We start from the raw sequence: 15,911 nt of genomic DNA, 5'->3' as shown, positions 1-15,911 counted from the left end.
CACAGCATTGGTGTCAAACTCAAATAGACATAGAGGTCTAAACCATACTGCTGGTTTGGGCTGCATATTGACATAGAAAACCATATATTAACATTATCTATTTTTTATCCTATTTTCATTTATTTTGTTAAATATTTCTTGATTCCCAACCTGGTTCTGGCAGACTACATGTTTGACAGTTCAGATATGGAAGATAAAAATAAGGGTAGTCTCAGAAGGAATGTACTCAGATTAAGGAGAAGTAGGAAAGGCTTCTTATAGGAGGTAGTATTTTAGTTGAGAGTTGGAGGAAGACAGGAGATGGAAATGGGTAGGAAAAGCATTCCAGGCATGTGGGACATCCAGAGAAAATGCTTGGGGAGATGGAGTGTCTGTAAGAGACTGAAAGGAAGCCAGAGTCACTGTATCACAGAGTCTGTGGAAGTGGGTAAAGTGTAAGAAGTTTAGAAGGTAAGAAGAAGCCCAGGTTAGAAGCCAAAGGACCAGGGCAGCAAGGTAGCACAGTGGATAAAGCACCAGCCCTGGATTCAGGAGGACCTGAGTTCAAATCTGGCCTCAGACACTTGACACTTACTAGCTTTGTGACCCTGGGAAAGTCACTTAACCCTCACTGCCCCACAAAAAAAGTCAAAGGACCTAGGTTCAAATCTTGGATTATTAGGTTCTGTGAGCCTCAATTTCTTCATTGATCAAATGGGTGCATAACAATACCCTGGCAAGAGAGTGCTCATGAGGCTATTTTGAGGAAAGTATTTTGTATACCATAAAGTACTCTGGAAATGAGAGCTTTTAATAGCAGTGGTAGTATCAATCATTATATAACCTGGGTCATGAGGGATTCTAGAAATCACTGAATCTTGTTTTACAGATGAGGAAACTGAGGCCCCAAGAGGGAAAATAATTTTCTTTATGCAAATCAGTGACAGAGCTGAAGCAATATGGAGAGAATAGGATTACTGCAGATAAGAGTGAACAAAGAGATCAGAAGAAATAATAAGAATAATGTGGTAAAAAGTTTTAACAGTCGGTTAGCGATAATGGAGAGACGCCATTAAATCTCACAATAATAAACATAAAGATGACTGCAAGAATAACAAAAGCTTTTTGTATATAATTATTTCAATGTTGTCTCTCCCACTAGACCATGAGCTCCTGTAAAGTAGGGACTTTTAAAATTTTTTACCTTTCTTTGTATCCCCAGCACTTAGCACAGCGCTTGGCACAACACAGGCACATAATAAATTCTTCTTAACTTGATTTGGCTTGATTTTAAACGAGCCCACAGAAGATGCTATTTTGTCCTAATACATTTATTCAGCTATAAAAATCATTGTTTTGTTGTATATTTGAAAGGAATAGCAAGTTGCACTTATTAGATTTGCAGTTTTACATGCAATCATCTTTTTTGTTGAACTAGGTTACAGAAATGCTTGTTTTATTGCATAAATTAAAAAGAAAATAAAACAGTTTACAGAATACTTACTACAGAAGAATTATAGTAGGCTGAAGAGGTCCAAAGATTAAGTAACATAATGAATAGAGAGCTGGCTTAGACTCAAAAAGACATGCCTTAGACACTTACTAGTTGTATGACCCCCCAGATAAGTCATTTAGCCTTTCTGGGACTCTTTCCCCATCTATAAAGTGAGAGAATTAGACTAGAAGTCCTCCGTAGTCTCTTCTAGCTCTAAATCTATGAGCTTATTACTCGTCCTTATACTCTTTTTTTATGAACTCTATCCAAAAAGATAATAATGTAATGAATCATTATCATCATCATTCCCCTTGAAGCTCAAACAATCACCCAAGAACAAGGGCAACATAAGGGATTGCCATCTAGGGTGGTACATAATGAAGGCACTCACTGAGACCATCCACTAGTTGTGAAAGCCTGACAGAAGCCTGAAATGTTGGCCAATTCAGTTTTGTGTCCCCAGCACTTAGAACAGTGTCTGCTACAACACAGGCACATAAAAAATCTTAACTTGATCTGATTTGCCTTTGAGTTTACAGAAGGTGATCCTATGGTGATACTACTGATTGGAGTTGAAACTGCTCCAATGAATCAAAGAAAGAAAGGATGGCATAGAGTTTTAGGCTAGCCTTCCTTAAAACTGTCTGGATGATGAGCTGATATGGAGGATAATGTAGCAAATGTGGATCTTGATCAAGTGGCACCATATAAAGGCAAGACATATTGGAATAAATGAGAAATGACAAGACCACCATACCTGCTGGAAATGCTTCAGTGCAGATGCTGCTACTAATAAAATGGAAAAACCAAGAGCATCCATAAAATGGCCTAAAGATACAGATACTTTTCACTAATGTGCCAGCACTATATCATAACAAAATTGGGAACACATCTTTGCCAGTTTTAAGCAAGGGCTTATATTCCTTTTTTGTTAACATTACCTTTAGCTCTATCCAAGTCACAAAACAACCAACTGCCAAATAGTACAGGGCAATCATAAAAAAAAAAACACCCCTAAGCCTAGATTAGATGAAATACCATAAGAGATGAAATCAAGAACTACAAAACTCTGAAAAGAGCAAACTTGAAGAGCCTAAAGTCACTGAAAATCTTCACTTAATGCAAACTCCAGAAATTATACCTAAAAATAAAACAGATTACAAAACCAGGCTTAGACTGGGATTCTGGAAACCTCTTTTTGAACTGATGGAATGAATCCAAAGAACAGATCAATTAACCCAAAAGATAGCATATCCAAGAAGCTAGTATCTGCTGTAGCCATCATGAATAAATGCATTCCCCAATAGTATTTGGCAGAGAGTGTAAAAACATTTCGGTATCTGTAATAGTAGCAAACCCAGCACCACTGCCACAGTAAAAACCATAATGGACAGTCTGAGCTACCTGCATAAACCCACCCTTATGATTAGAAGTCAAACAGCATCATGGCAGAAGCAACTTGACACACAGGATCACAGGATTATAAATGTAGAGGCAGCAGGGATCTTACAGGCTGAGTGCAGTTTCTTCATTTTACAGATAAAGGAACTATCGCTCAGAGAATTTAAGTGACTTTCCCAGGATCACACACATCTAGTAACTGTCTGAGGAAGTGTTTGAAAATCTGATGAAAAGTGCCAGAAGATTATATCAATATCATGATGCTACCCATGATTTCAAAACAAAACAAAACAAAAACAAGCAAACAGCCCTTGAATGCCATATTGCCCTATTAAAGATGATAGAAAACAAGTGTGAAGAAAAGAATCCAAAAATAAAGCTATTATAAATTTTAGATTTAATTTAACTTAATGCTTAATTATCAATCGAAAGTAAACTCAGAAGTTTAATACAAAACAAGGAGTCAAAGAAGAGCAAAGCACAAAAACAATAACAACAACAATTGAAATCATTGACTTCAGCAGCTTACTTGGGAAACAGAGAAATCAGAGGTGAAAGAGAGAGCCCAAAAGAGGGGTGTATGGAAAATGTCTGGTCATCTATATGACAAGTCCAACAAAATGAAAACTCAGGTTGGAACAAATGAGAAGAAGAAAGCATGTGTACCTTTAATATGATGAATAATGGAACAGTTAGGTGAAGGGTTGTGACTGACACTAGTTTCTCAGTAAAATTGAACTGCCTAATATGACTGGCAAATATCCATAATCATTAGCTCAAGTTTTCACAATAGTTCAAAAATTATTATCAAAGAATTTGACTGGGGCCAGCGAGGTGGCACAGTGGATAAAGCACCGGCCCTGGATTCAGGAGTACCTGAGCTCAAATACGACCTCAGACATATGACACTCACTAGCTGTGTGACCTTGGGCAAGTCACTTAACCCTCATTGCCCCACCAAACAAAACAAACAAACAAACAAAAAACGAGTTTTACCAACTTCCTTCTAAGATACAAAACTGATGCCACCTTTCTTAACAGACTACATTATGGATCAATTACCAAAAGGTGACAATAGTGGTGACATTCCCCCAAACCCAGATACAGGCTAATTATATTTAGGAACTGATTAAGGAGAAAAAAAAAAAACACCATTTACTGAGTGCTTACTATATGCCAGACAGAGAACTAAAAGCTAGATTACAAATTCAAAAAGGGAGAGAACATCCTTTCAAGGAATTTACCTTTTAATAGGTGAAAACAACAAATTGGGGCAGATGTTGCCAGGGAAAGGACTTTTAGCCTGGGGAAATCACAGAGATGGACAATCAACTAATAAACTTTTCCCAGACGTAAAAACGCTTCTACACTTAGAGCAAGAGTGGAAAGTGAAGTGTATGTTGGGGGTGGATGGAGTAGGGAATAAAGGGAGAATTTCATTCTATTCCCTCCTACTGCTATGCATTTGTGCATACCCTCCTTCATAACCTGGAAGGATCTTCCTTCACTGATATATTTCTCCTGCATTAAAGCCAAGGATCAGCTTCCACCTTGTCCATGAACCCTTCCCTAAACCCTTCAGCAAGGAAGTGATCTTTCCCCCTTTGAATCTCTCAGATCACTTTCCTCCCCATGTTCTTAATCATTTTCTGAGGTCTACTATAGTCTTTCTTATACGTCTGATCTCTCCCTTCTCCCCATATTATAAGCTCCCTGAAGTCAGGGATTGTCTTTTACTCTCCCCTCCCCTCCTCTCTTCTACTTTTCTCTTCTCTTCTCCTCTCCTCTCCTTTCTTCTTATTTCCTTTCCTTTTTATTCTCTCATCATTTTATATAGAAGATGCTTAAGTAAATGCTTGTTGTGTCTAATTGAATTGTCAACTACTTTTCTCTGAACTTTTTCTTCTGGTCTTATACCATTACAAGTGCTAAAAGCTAGATTACAAGCTCTTTGAGGGTAGGGACCATGCATGTATACTCTGTTTCTCAACTAGCCCTAAACACAAAACTGTACAGACAGTAAGCACTTAATACATGTGTACCAAATTAGATTGAGTTGAAGTGAATTAAATTATTCCTGTATTCACTATTGCATTTTTGGATCTTATTGAACTTATGGTCCACTACAATCCAGAAGGCTACTTTTATATTACTAACCCAATACCCAAGTTTTTGTTTTTCTATAGTTTTTCTTTTTTCTTTCTTTTTCTTTCTTTTTTTTGTGGGGCAATGAGGGTTAAGTGACTTGTCCAGGGTCACCCAGCTAGTAAGTGTCTTTTCTCTCTCTCTCTCTCTCTCTCTCTCTCTCTCTCTCTCTCTCTCTCTCTCTCTCTCTCTCTCTTCCTTCTCTTCTTTTTTCTTTCCTTGTTTCTTTCTTCTTTACTCTTCCTTTCTTCCCATCTAAGATTTACATTTTATTTTGAAAAGTTAAATTCTAATCAACATCATGGAATCTGTGACTAAGTTCTGCTACTGTTGATTATTTTCTAGAAACATAAAAGGGGATTACTCACAGTTCCAAATGTGGTAAAGCAAGCACATTATCATAAAATTTTTTGAACTAGTATCAGTTTTTTAAGTAAGTTTGACTTTTCAACCAAACAAATATTTCCCACCCTCTAGGGCCCCAAGGTCTATTTCCATAAGGTGGCCAACCCTTCAGTTTCAATGCCTGGCTCCACAGAAAGGCTGCATGAAGCCACATGTTGCCTAGTTAGACAGGGCACCAGAATCATTCACGTTTTCCACTAGGCAGATCATCAGCTGTGGCAACCTTGATTGCATTTCCAACTGAAGCCAAGATATAGGCTATACTGCCTACAGCTCTGTTTCAGCCAAGAAATTGGGGGGGGGAACCATCTGGTTCTAATGATATGGAACTCAAATACTCAATTTTCTTTTTACTGTGTTCAAAACAATAACATCTTTTGACATATTTACTTTTGACCTGCTTTAAGAAAACATACCTACTCCATTAAGGAAAACAAGTGTGCATTTCAGAGGGTCCAATCTCTCAACCCTGAAGATTCCTAAAATGTTTAAGATTGAAAATGACAGTTGGCTCTCCCCCCAAGAGAACTCAGAGGAAACAATAAAGAATACTATCCTTTTTAGTGAGCATACTTAGTGAGCCTATTCTGTGTGGGAGGTGACAACAGTACCTAACCATGAAGAGAGAAGACAGGAAATATGTGGGTACCTGCTAAGAGCAATTCCAACTTTAAAATCATTTTATTGACACATTCTGTTTTTATACAGCCATTTCCCAATATTCCTTTTGCCCCCAGGATATTACTATCACTAATATAAAAGAAAATTTAAAACAAAACTAATCAACTGAGAAAGTATGTCACATTTTTCATGTTCTTGCATCCAGGTAGTCAATCAATAACCTATTGTTTATCACCCAGTTTGTCCCTAGCATTGTCCCAAGCATTGTGAATACAAACGTAAAAACAAATAGTCCCTGCCTTCAAGGAGCTTACAAAGAATATACAAAGTATAAGCAAAAAAACAAATAACAACATAAGTTGCAGAAGGAGGAAGGCATTAGCAGATAGGGGGATCAGGAAAAACCCTCATGTGGAAGAGGACCTTTGAGCTGAACTTTGAAGGGAATCAGTGTGATAAGAGAATTTCTAGTTCAACTATTACTGCTATTTACTTAAGATGAAAAGCTCACAAAACTAGCTAGAACCTGCAAAATCAAGCTGACATATTAATTATAGCCCCTGTGTTAACTGGTTAGTTTTTACTCTCTGTCTGCAAATTTAATCTGGGACATCAATTATAGGTCTGGTATTTACTGGCTAGTATCTTTTTTTTTTTACCTGATACAGCTCTTTCCTTCTGCCATATGTTCTTTGGTCGGTAAATCATCATCTTCCCTTATTTACTCTTTGAAATTCCATTATATCCATCTTATTTATGTAACCAAAACTTACACAATAAGGTTGCTGAAACTGCTGCTCAGAGTTCACTGATTTTTGTATAAAGTGAGTCTAAGTTCTGAGTATAATAAAGTGTTTTTAATCATGTCTTTGCATTGTTGATTGCGTAATTGCCATTGGTAGTACCTATCAATGAATCCTGAGACAAATTTTGTCACACTAGAGATTTAAGAGGACAACACGAGGTGGGATTGTATTCTAAGCATGAGGGATATACTATGTGAAGAAAAACAAGTAGGTTGGTTTAGCTGGACAGTAGAGTTCATGAAGAGTGATAACTACAAATTTACTGAGAACGGAATGATTCCCTACCCAGGCAGGTAAATTACCTGGGGCTGACCAGTCTTTGTTAATTCCAGACTCTTGATAACTTATGAACCTTCCCCCAAACAAAATGATCCCCTGGACTTTATATTATTATGTAAAAGGGTCCACCTACATTAAGTAGTTTCTATTTAAAGTTAAGGAGCATCTATACTTAACTCAGGAGCAGTTGTATAGTTTCTTTTGCTAAAGGTTCATTTACATGAAGTAGTTAGTAGTTTCTCTACTGAATCTGGAGCAGTCTTTTGGTTCTCTTTGTTCTGTTACTCCATAAAAACCCTGTCCTCAGTCCCCATCTATGGGTATTCCTACCTTCTTGCTTTGTGATACCACCAGCTATAGTTCCTCTGCCCTGATTAAAGATTATTTTTCCTGTATTGATCATTTCCTTAATTTCCAGGTTAACAAGGGGAGTAATGTATAATAAGACTGAAAAGGCAAGTTGCAGCTAAAGTGTGAAAGGTCTTAAAAGGCAAACAACAGGGGCAGCTAGGTGGCCCAGTGGATAAAGCACCAGCCCTGGATTCAGGAGTACCTGAGTTCAAATCTGGCCTCAGACACTTGACACTTACTAGCAGTGTGACCCTGGGCAAGTCACTTAACCCCCATTGCCTCGCAAAAAAGGCAAATAACAAAAATACTAGAAAGATAATTATCAAGAAGGAACTGAGTAATGAAACCAGTTCTCTCATGTTTATAGGCTATTATTTGAGGGTGTCTGTTTTTGTTTTTTGAAGGGAAAGATTGAATTATGGTGAAAATAAAGGACAAAGAGGATCATCAAGAGGCAAAAGATTTAGGAGAACTAAAAGAATCAATAGAAGAAGAATTGAATAATACTTAATTTACTAAATCTAGATAAAATGAAGTAACATGTAAAGTGCTTTGCAAATCGTAAAGCTCTATATAAATACTAGGTATTATTAATAATTCCCTTCATGCCCAATGAGTGAATCAATAACTTTAATAAGAAGGAATAACAAAAAGAGAAGTTATATGAATGGAGAGGAGGTAAGCTATAGAAATGAGACCACATTAACCAATGAAAGAAAAATAATTTCAATTTTCTCAATGAGTTGGATCTCTGGGAGAACATGATAAAGTCAGTGAAGGGAAAGACTTGAATAGGAAAAAACAAAATGAATCTCTCCCTTAGGAAGGGAAAATGGAAAGTTGTAACTAAGGAACATTTCCCAGGAGAGGATGTATACATTTCCATTAGAAGACAAGGACTTAGAGGCAACTAGATGGCACAGTGGATAGAGCACTGGCCCTGGAGTCAGGAGGAGCTGACCTTAGACACTTAACATTTACTAGCTGTGTGACCCTGGGCAAGTCACTTAACTACAATTGCCTCACCAAAAACAAAACAAACAAACAAAAAACAAAAATTATCAGGGGCAGCTAGGTGGTGCAGTGGATAAAGCACCGACCCTGGATTTAGGAGGACTTGAGTTCTAATCCGGCCTCAGACACTTGACACTTCCTAACTGTGTGACCCTGGTCAAATCACTTAACCTTCGTTGCCCCACAAAAAAAAAAAAAAAAGGACATGGACTTTTTATTGGGTTTCTTCTGGTGGGAATTTGAACATTAGGAACTAAAGAAAAATAACAAGGAGGATAAAGCAAAAGAAAATAGCAAATTTGCTCACTTTCTCTGAGAAAGTTATTCACCTTCCAGGATAACATCAGATAGAATGGCTTAATATTGTTAAAAACAGCAATGTAGAAATGTGATAGAAGAGGGATAAATTTGATACTTTAGGATCTTTATTCTCATAAGGAATAAAGAAAATAAAGGAGGCACAAGTAATAAATCAGGAGCACTGATCAAAAAATAAAATAAAATACAGAATATACTGGAAAGGGAAAAAAATTAACAAGGAAGAAAACAAGGGAAAATGTCACTTAAAATAAAAGCTTGGAAGGGAAAATGGGATTTTCCCCTTTATTCCCAATCATTTAAAACTTCCACTTAACTAGGCAAGGGAAAGGAAGACTCAAAAGAGAAATAGAAATAGGCCAAAAAATAAATAAAGAGAAATTAACAAAATAGATATATTCATAGAATGTAGAAGAAACCATAAAAATGGAAGCAGGGGGGAGAGTCTGTGAAAACAGACTAGCAGTAAAAACTAATCACAGGGACACAGTACTCACTTCAAAGAAGAAGGAGATAAAGATTTAAATAAAAGAAATAACAAAGGAAAACATTTTTTTTAAATCCCAATAATCATAACTTTAAATGTGAATGGGTTAAATAATCCAGTAAAAATGAAAGACAATGGCAGAGTGGCTTTAAAAAGACTCCAAAAATCTGTAACATATAAGAAACATATATGGAAATAAATTAACATGCAAAATGATCATGTGATACTAGAACAATATTGACAATACATCAACTGATCCCCTAAAATGAAGTGCTACAATTATGTTATCAGACAAAACAAAATAATAATACCAAAAGATACATAGGAAAACTAAAGAGTTTAAAGGAACCATAGAGTGTAAATCAATATCAATACCAAATATACATAGCCTAATTAGCATAGTATCTAGAGTTATAAAGGAAAAGTCCACTTAAATTTCAAAAAAAGAGGCACAGATGGTAACAATAATTTTAATGTTTTTCTCTCTGAAATGACAAATCTAACAGAAAGATAAGGGAAAAAAGGAAATACAAAACCAAATAAATTGATGAAGTTAGGACTGAAAGACTTATGGCATTTTTTGAATGTGAAGAAAATTTATCAGTAGAAAAATTGTTATTTCAGTTTCCACCAAGATGGAAAGGTGATCCTTGAGTCCATTGACAGACTATCATTGTTATCTGAGCAGTTTAACAAATTATAGAGAGGCTCATCAGTATGTGAATATCTGCAGCCACAAAAACTCATCAAGTTCAACTATGGCATGAAGTTGTTGAGATCTTGTTGTTCTTCTTTCATTTTTACAGGATTAATGACACCACAAGGTGATATCTTGATTTGTGCATAAATTGTATTTAAGTGAGGCAAAACTGTGCAGTCATCAACCTCACTCTTTCCTCCAGAGTCATCAAAGTCTAGTACCAAGACATAAGTCAAGACAATTGGTGATGCCCAGCATGCAGTGGGTGACCTTGGCCTTTCTAAATTAAGCTCTTTCCCAGATGGGTTGGGAATTTCTAAAGTGGAGAGAAGACCTCTGCCAACAAAATCATATAATACTTGAAACATTTACCTTACTTAAACTGGAAGAAAATGCAAGGTTCATCTACCCTCTTTTCATAGAAAACTAGATGATAGGGAGGAAATAATTTATCCAAGATCACATAGTTATTGAAAGGAATATAAGAATTTTGAAAAAGCAAAGAGTAGAAAAATCAGATTTTGAAAGATGATGAACATTGAGTTGTGTAATCTGAATGATTATAGAAAAGTAAACATTAATTGGGACTCATGAGATATGGGTTGAGGGGATAAGATATAGACCTATAGTGTACATTGTACTCAGAGTAATTGTTGTAGAGTCCAATTATGAGGGAAGCTTAAGTGCTACAATAAAAAGAGGGAAGTTGTAGTCATTGAATATGTTGTTTTCCTTGCTCTGCTTATTTCCCTTTGCATCACTTCATGTAATTCTTCCCATGTTTCTCACTATTTATCACATTCATCATAACTTATGGCACAGCAATATTCCATTCCATTCATGCACTACAATTGATTTAGTCATTCCTCAATGAATGGACATCATTTTGTCTCTATTTCTTTGCTACTACAGAAATATTTAGTGCATATGGTACCTTCCTTATTATAATTGACCTCCTTTGTTCAAATGTGCAACAATGGAATCTCTGGGTCGAAATGTATAGTCACTCAAATGGGGTTTTTAATTTAACATTGGAGAAGAGGAAGCAATATAGTATTATGGAAAGAGTATCAAATTTAGAATCAGAAGATCTGGGTTTAAGTTTTGACTCCAACAATCAAACAAATCTTTTTTTTTTTAATAAAAAACATTTCCATTTAAAGTTTTGAGTGCCAAATTTTATCCCTTCTTCCCTCCTTTTCACCCCTCCCTGAGGCAATAAGCAATCAGATGTGGATTATGCATGTGCAATTATGTAAAACATTGCCATATTAGTCATTTTGTATAAGAAAACTTGAATAAAAGAAAAAAATGAAAGAAAGTTAAAAATAGCATGCTTTAGTCTGTTCCATCAATATCAGTTCTTTCTTTGGAGGTAGATAGTATGTTTCATCAATAGTCCTTTGGGATTGTCTTTGATCATTGTATTGTTGAGAATAATGAAGCCATTTACAATTCTTCATCAAACAATATTGCTTTCTGTGTACAATGCTCTCTTGGTTCTGCTCACTTCACAATACATAATTTCATATATGTCTTTCCAGGTCTTTCTGAAATCATCCTGCTTGTCATTTCTAATAGCACAATAATATTCTATCATTATCATATATCACAGTTTATTTATCCATTCCCCAGTTGATGGGCATTCCTTTGAAGTCCAAATCTCAGCCACTACAAAAAAGGCTGCTATAAATATTTTTGTATAATAGGTCTTTTTCTCTTTCTGGGGGGCATCTTTGGGATATGAAACTAGCAGTGGTATTACTAGATCAAAGCATATGGATAGTTCTATAACTCTTTGGGCATAGTTCCAAATTGCTCTCTAGGGTGGTTGGATCTTTTCACAACTCCACCAACAGTGGATTAGTGTCCCAGTTTTCCCACATCCCTTCCAACATCCAATATTTTCCTGTTTTTTGTTTTGTTTTATTTACCACTCTGATGGGTGTGAGGTGATACCTCAGAGTTATTTTAATTTGCATTTCTCAGATCAATATGATTATAAACACCTTTGATTTCTCTGTCTGAAAACTGCCAGTTTAGATCCTTTGACCATTTATCAATTGGGGAATAATTTGTATTTTTATAAATTTGACTCAGTTCTCTATGTATTTGAAAAAGGAGGCCTTTATCATAGATACTTGACAATAAAACAAGTCAAAAAGAATATTGTAAAATCATAATGACCAAACCTGGCCCCAAAGAAAATATAAGAGAATACCTCACCCTCACTTCTTTGAAGAGTGTGAAACACATAAAACAGAGTTTTTATTGTTTTATTTTTGCTGATATAATTTTTACTTTTTGCTCTAAAAGATGACTCTCTGGGAGAGTGAGGGGCAATACTTTGGGAAACATAGGTGATATAAAACTTCCCCCAAATCAATAAAACTTTAAAATAAAAATTAAAACTCCATCAAAACATATCATGCCACACTTTGCCCATCACTTTTAGAAGGAAATCTCAGTCTCAAAGCCCAACATGACAATTGATCTATAGCAGGAATTCTTTTTTTTTTTTTTTAGTGAGGCAATTGGGGTTAAGTGACTTGCCCAGGGTCACACAGCTAGTAAGTGTTAAGTGTCTGAGGCCGGATTTGAACTCAGGTACTCCTGACTCCAAGGCCAGTGTTCTATCCACTGCGCCACCTAGCTGCCCCCTATAGCAGGAATTCTTAATCTCTTTGTATTATAGTTGCATTTGGCAGTCTGGTGAAGCCTAAGGATCCCTTCTCAGAATCATGTTTGTTGTCTACTGTAAAAATTTTTTTAAAAATAAATTTCAGTTAAAGCCTATTGAAAATAAAAATATAATATTCCCCCTATCTGAAGTCAGATTCCTTGAAATTTATCCACAGACTCTTTGAGGGAGGGAAAAATGGTCCATGGAGCCCTACTTTAGTGGATTCAGAAGTCCTCACATTAGTCTCTTTAATGGATGTGACCTGCTGGCTGCCTATACTCTGGAGGGTATTTGAGTGCAACCTTACATGGCCCCTAAGTTCTGGCTTTCCATAGAGATATCTTGGCAGTAACAACATGTCTGAAGCAAATATGATCATGGCATGATACCAGAAAATATGAAATAATGGAGCAGCTGAGATTTGAGATTCTAGGAATATGCAACTATCTCTGAAAAGACAAACAGAAGAAATGCCAGGTTTTGAAAAGTACGACTGCTTGAATGATAGTCATTAAACTTCAGAGTTTTAAGGGGCTCCAGAAGTCACCTAGTTTAACCCATATTGAAATCAGGAATTCCCTCAACAACAACCTTGAGGAGTGGACATTGAGGTGCTATTGGAAGATATCCAAAGATGGCCGATGCATTATGTACCAGGGCTGCACCTTCCATTTGTTGTTGTTATTGATGAAGATGATGTTATACATTCAATAATCATCTTCCAAGAAGAAATAAAATAAGCTTTTATTCTGTGTTCCCTTTCAGGTCTGTCTGCATTTCTGCAACCCATTGCTTCACTTTTTTTCTTTCTTCCTTTCTTTAAACACATATGTATACATGCGATTTAACTTTATATCATGTCTTATAGTTTTTTCCTATTTCCTTGTATTCTTCATATTTATTGTTTTGCTTATAGTATAACCTTACATTCAATTCACATACCAAAATTCATTTATTCAGCGCAAATTTTGTGATATATGGGTTTTCTTTTTTTCTTTTCTTTTCTTCTTTATTCTACTTTTTTTTTGCTACTACAAATAGAGGACTATGGATATTTTCTTCTTTGTGATGTCTTGAGTACAGACTACAAATGGAAAACTTGGGTAAAAAAATTATCACTTTTTTTAATAAAGTATTTTATTTTTTTCCTGTTACATGTAAAGATAGTTCTCAAGTTTTGTTTATATAATTATAATTTCATGTTTCTCTGAAATCTGTCTGCTCATTGTTTCTTATGGCAGAATAGAATTCCATTACATTCATACACCACAACTTGTTCAGCCATTCCCCAACTGATGGGCAGCCCCTCAACTTCCAATTCCTTGCCACCACATAAAGAGCAGCTATAAATATTTTTGTACATGTGGGTCCTTTTCCCTTTTCCATGATGTCTTTGGAAAAAGACCCAAAAGTGGTATTGCTGGGTCAAAGGGTATGCACAGCTTTATAGCCCTTTGGGCATAATTCCAAATTGCTCTCCAGAATGGTTGGATCAGTTCACAGCTCCACTAACAATGCATTAGTGTCCCAATAAAAAAATTATCACTTTTATACTCTTGTGGAATATTGCCAAATTGCACCCCAAAATACTGGCACAATTCTGTCCTGATTATTATACACTTGACCCTTTGATTTATTTTTCCTGGATATATAAGCCTAAATTAGACTTTCATTCTGGGAGAGGACCTTGATCCATATGGAAATAATTAAATTAGATTGTCTAAATTACCGCGTTCTATGCCCAAATAACATTTGATAAGAGTTGAATAAGACATTTTACTTTTTTATAGGTCTATATATAGGTTTTTTATAGGTCTTGCTACATAAATGATCAGATATTTGAAACATTTTGTTCTTACCTTGAAGCAGAGATTTCAAACTATGGGGCCTACCCCACTATGGAGTAAAATAGGAGAGAGCTCCTTTGGGTGAGGGAAGAGGGAAGGTGAAATTGGATAGTTTTAGTATAAGATAGATAGATAGATAGATAGGTAGATAGATAGATGATAGATAGATAAAGATAGAATTAGAAATAGAGATAAGAGATGGAGAGGGAGAGGGAGAGGAAGAGGGACAGAATGAGAGAGAGAGAGAAAGACAGACAGACAGAAAGAGAGAGCATATAAGTATACTTACTTTTTTTTTTAACCAATGCAAACAAAGTCAACAAAGTGAGTCTAACAGAGTCTAACACTCCGTTTGGCAATGGATACAGCATAGTATATGCACATGAGGTAAAATCTAAGTCAATATGAGCCTAATCTACCACTCTTCCTCTCAAATCAAGCCAATGACACAGATGCCTTGTCTTTTCATCTTTGGGTGGAATGTTTTAAACATACTTATCTTAAGATAAAAAGTATTTTAATATCAAGAAACCATGAAAAAACAAATATCATAAAATAGAACAAATATAGTCATCATGCCAAGATACTTCCTCCTATATTTTCCAAATAACTGCCTTTAGGGGACAAGGGCTAGGAGTCTTGGGTCTTTGAAAGAATGTCTCTAGCAGAGCCACTTCCAATCTAGGGAGAAACAGGAAAGGTATGGCAGCTCTTATCACAAATGATCACAAAAGGTGCAATATCTTGGGCTAATAGTATTTCTTGCTAGGAAAAGAATTTGTCCCCTGTGTCCTGAAGGAACAACACACCTTATGAAAAGCAAGAACTCTATTTTAATGCAGTTACATTGAGTCCTCAGGCTCAGTGTTCACAAGAATGAAAAAAAGTTTTGATGCTCTATCCTGGAACAACTACATTAGCCATTAATCCTATCATCAGAAGAAATAGGAAATTATCAGTAATTGTAATAGCCCAGGAACATGGTTCATAATTCATAGCATGCTTTGTAGTGGAACCAATTCTTCCTTCTTCCCACTTGTAGATTATTTTTTTTTAACTTTCTTAATTTTTGCATTTTTTGCATCTTGAATCTCCTTAAATGATGTCATACCAGTTCAGCTGTCCAATTCCTTGACATGTGAACATTTAAGTTGTGCTGGAACTGTCTGCTAATAGCAGCTGCTAAAAAATAGACTTCAGAGAAGTCTGGAGGCTATGATTATTTGGACATATCCCTTACATCTATGAATAAGAATCATTCTCCAATGGATAAGTAGCCAAAGGATATGATGAATTTTTGAAAGAAGAAATGCAAACCATCAATAAGCACAGGAAGAGGGAAGCCAACTTTCTAATAATTATATTAATGCACCCTAAAAC

This window comes from Dromiciops gliroides, chromosome 2 (assembly GCF_019393635.1).
Source record: "Dromiciops gliroides isolate mDroGli1 chromosome 2, mDroGli1.pri, whole genome shotgun sequence".
NCBI lineage: Eukaryota > Metazoa > Chordata > Mammalia > Microbiotheria > Microbiotheriidae > Dromiciops > Dromiciops gliroides.
Note: the sequence above shows the minus strand (reverse complement) of the source record.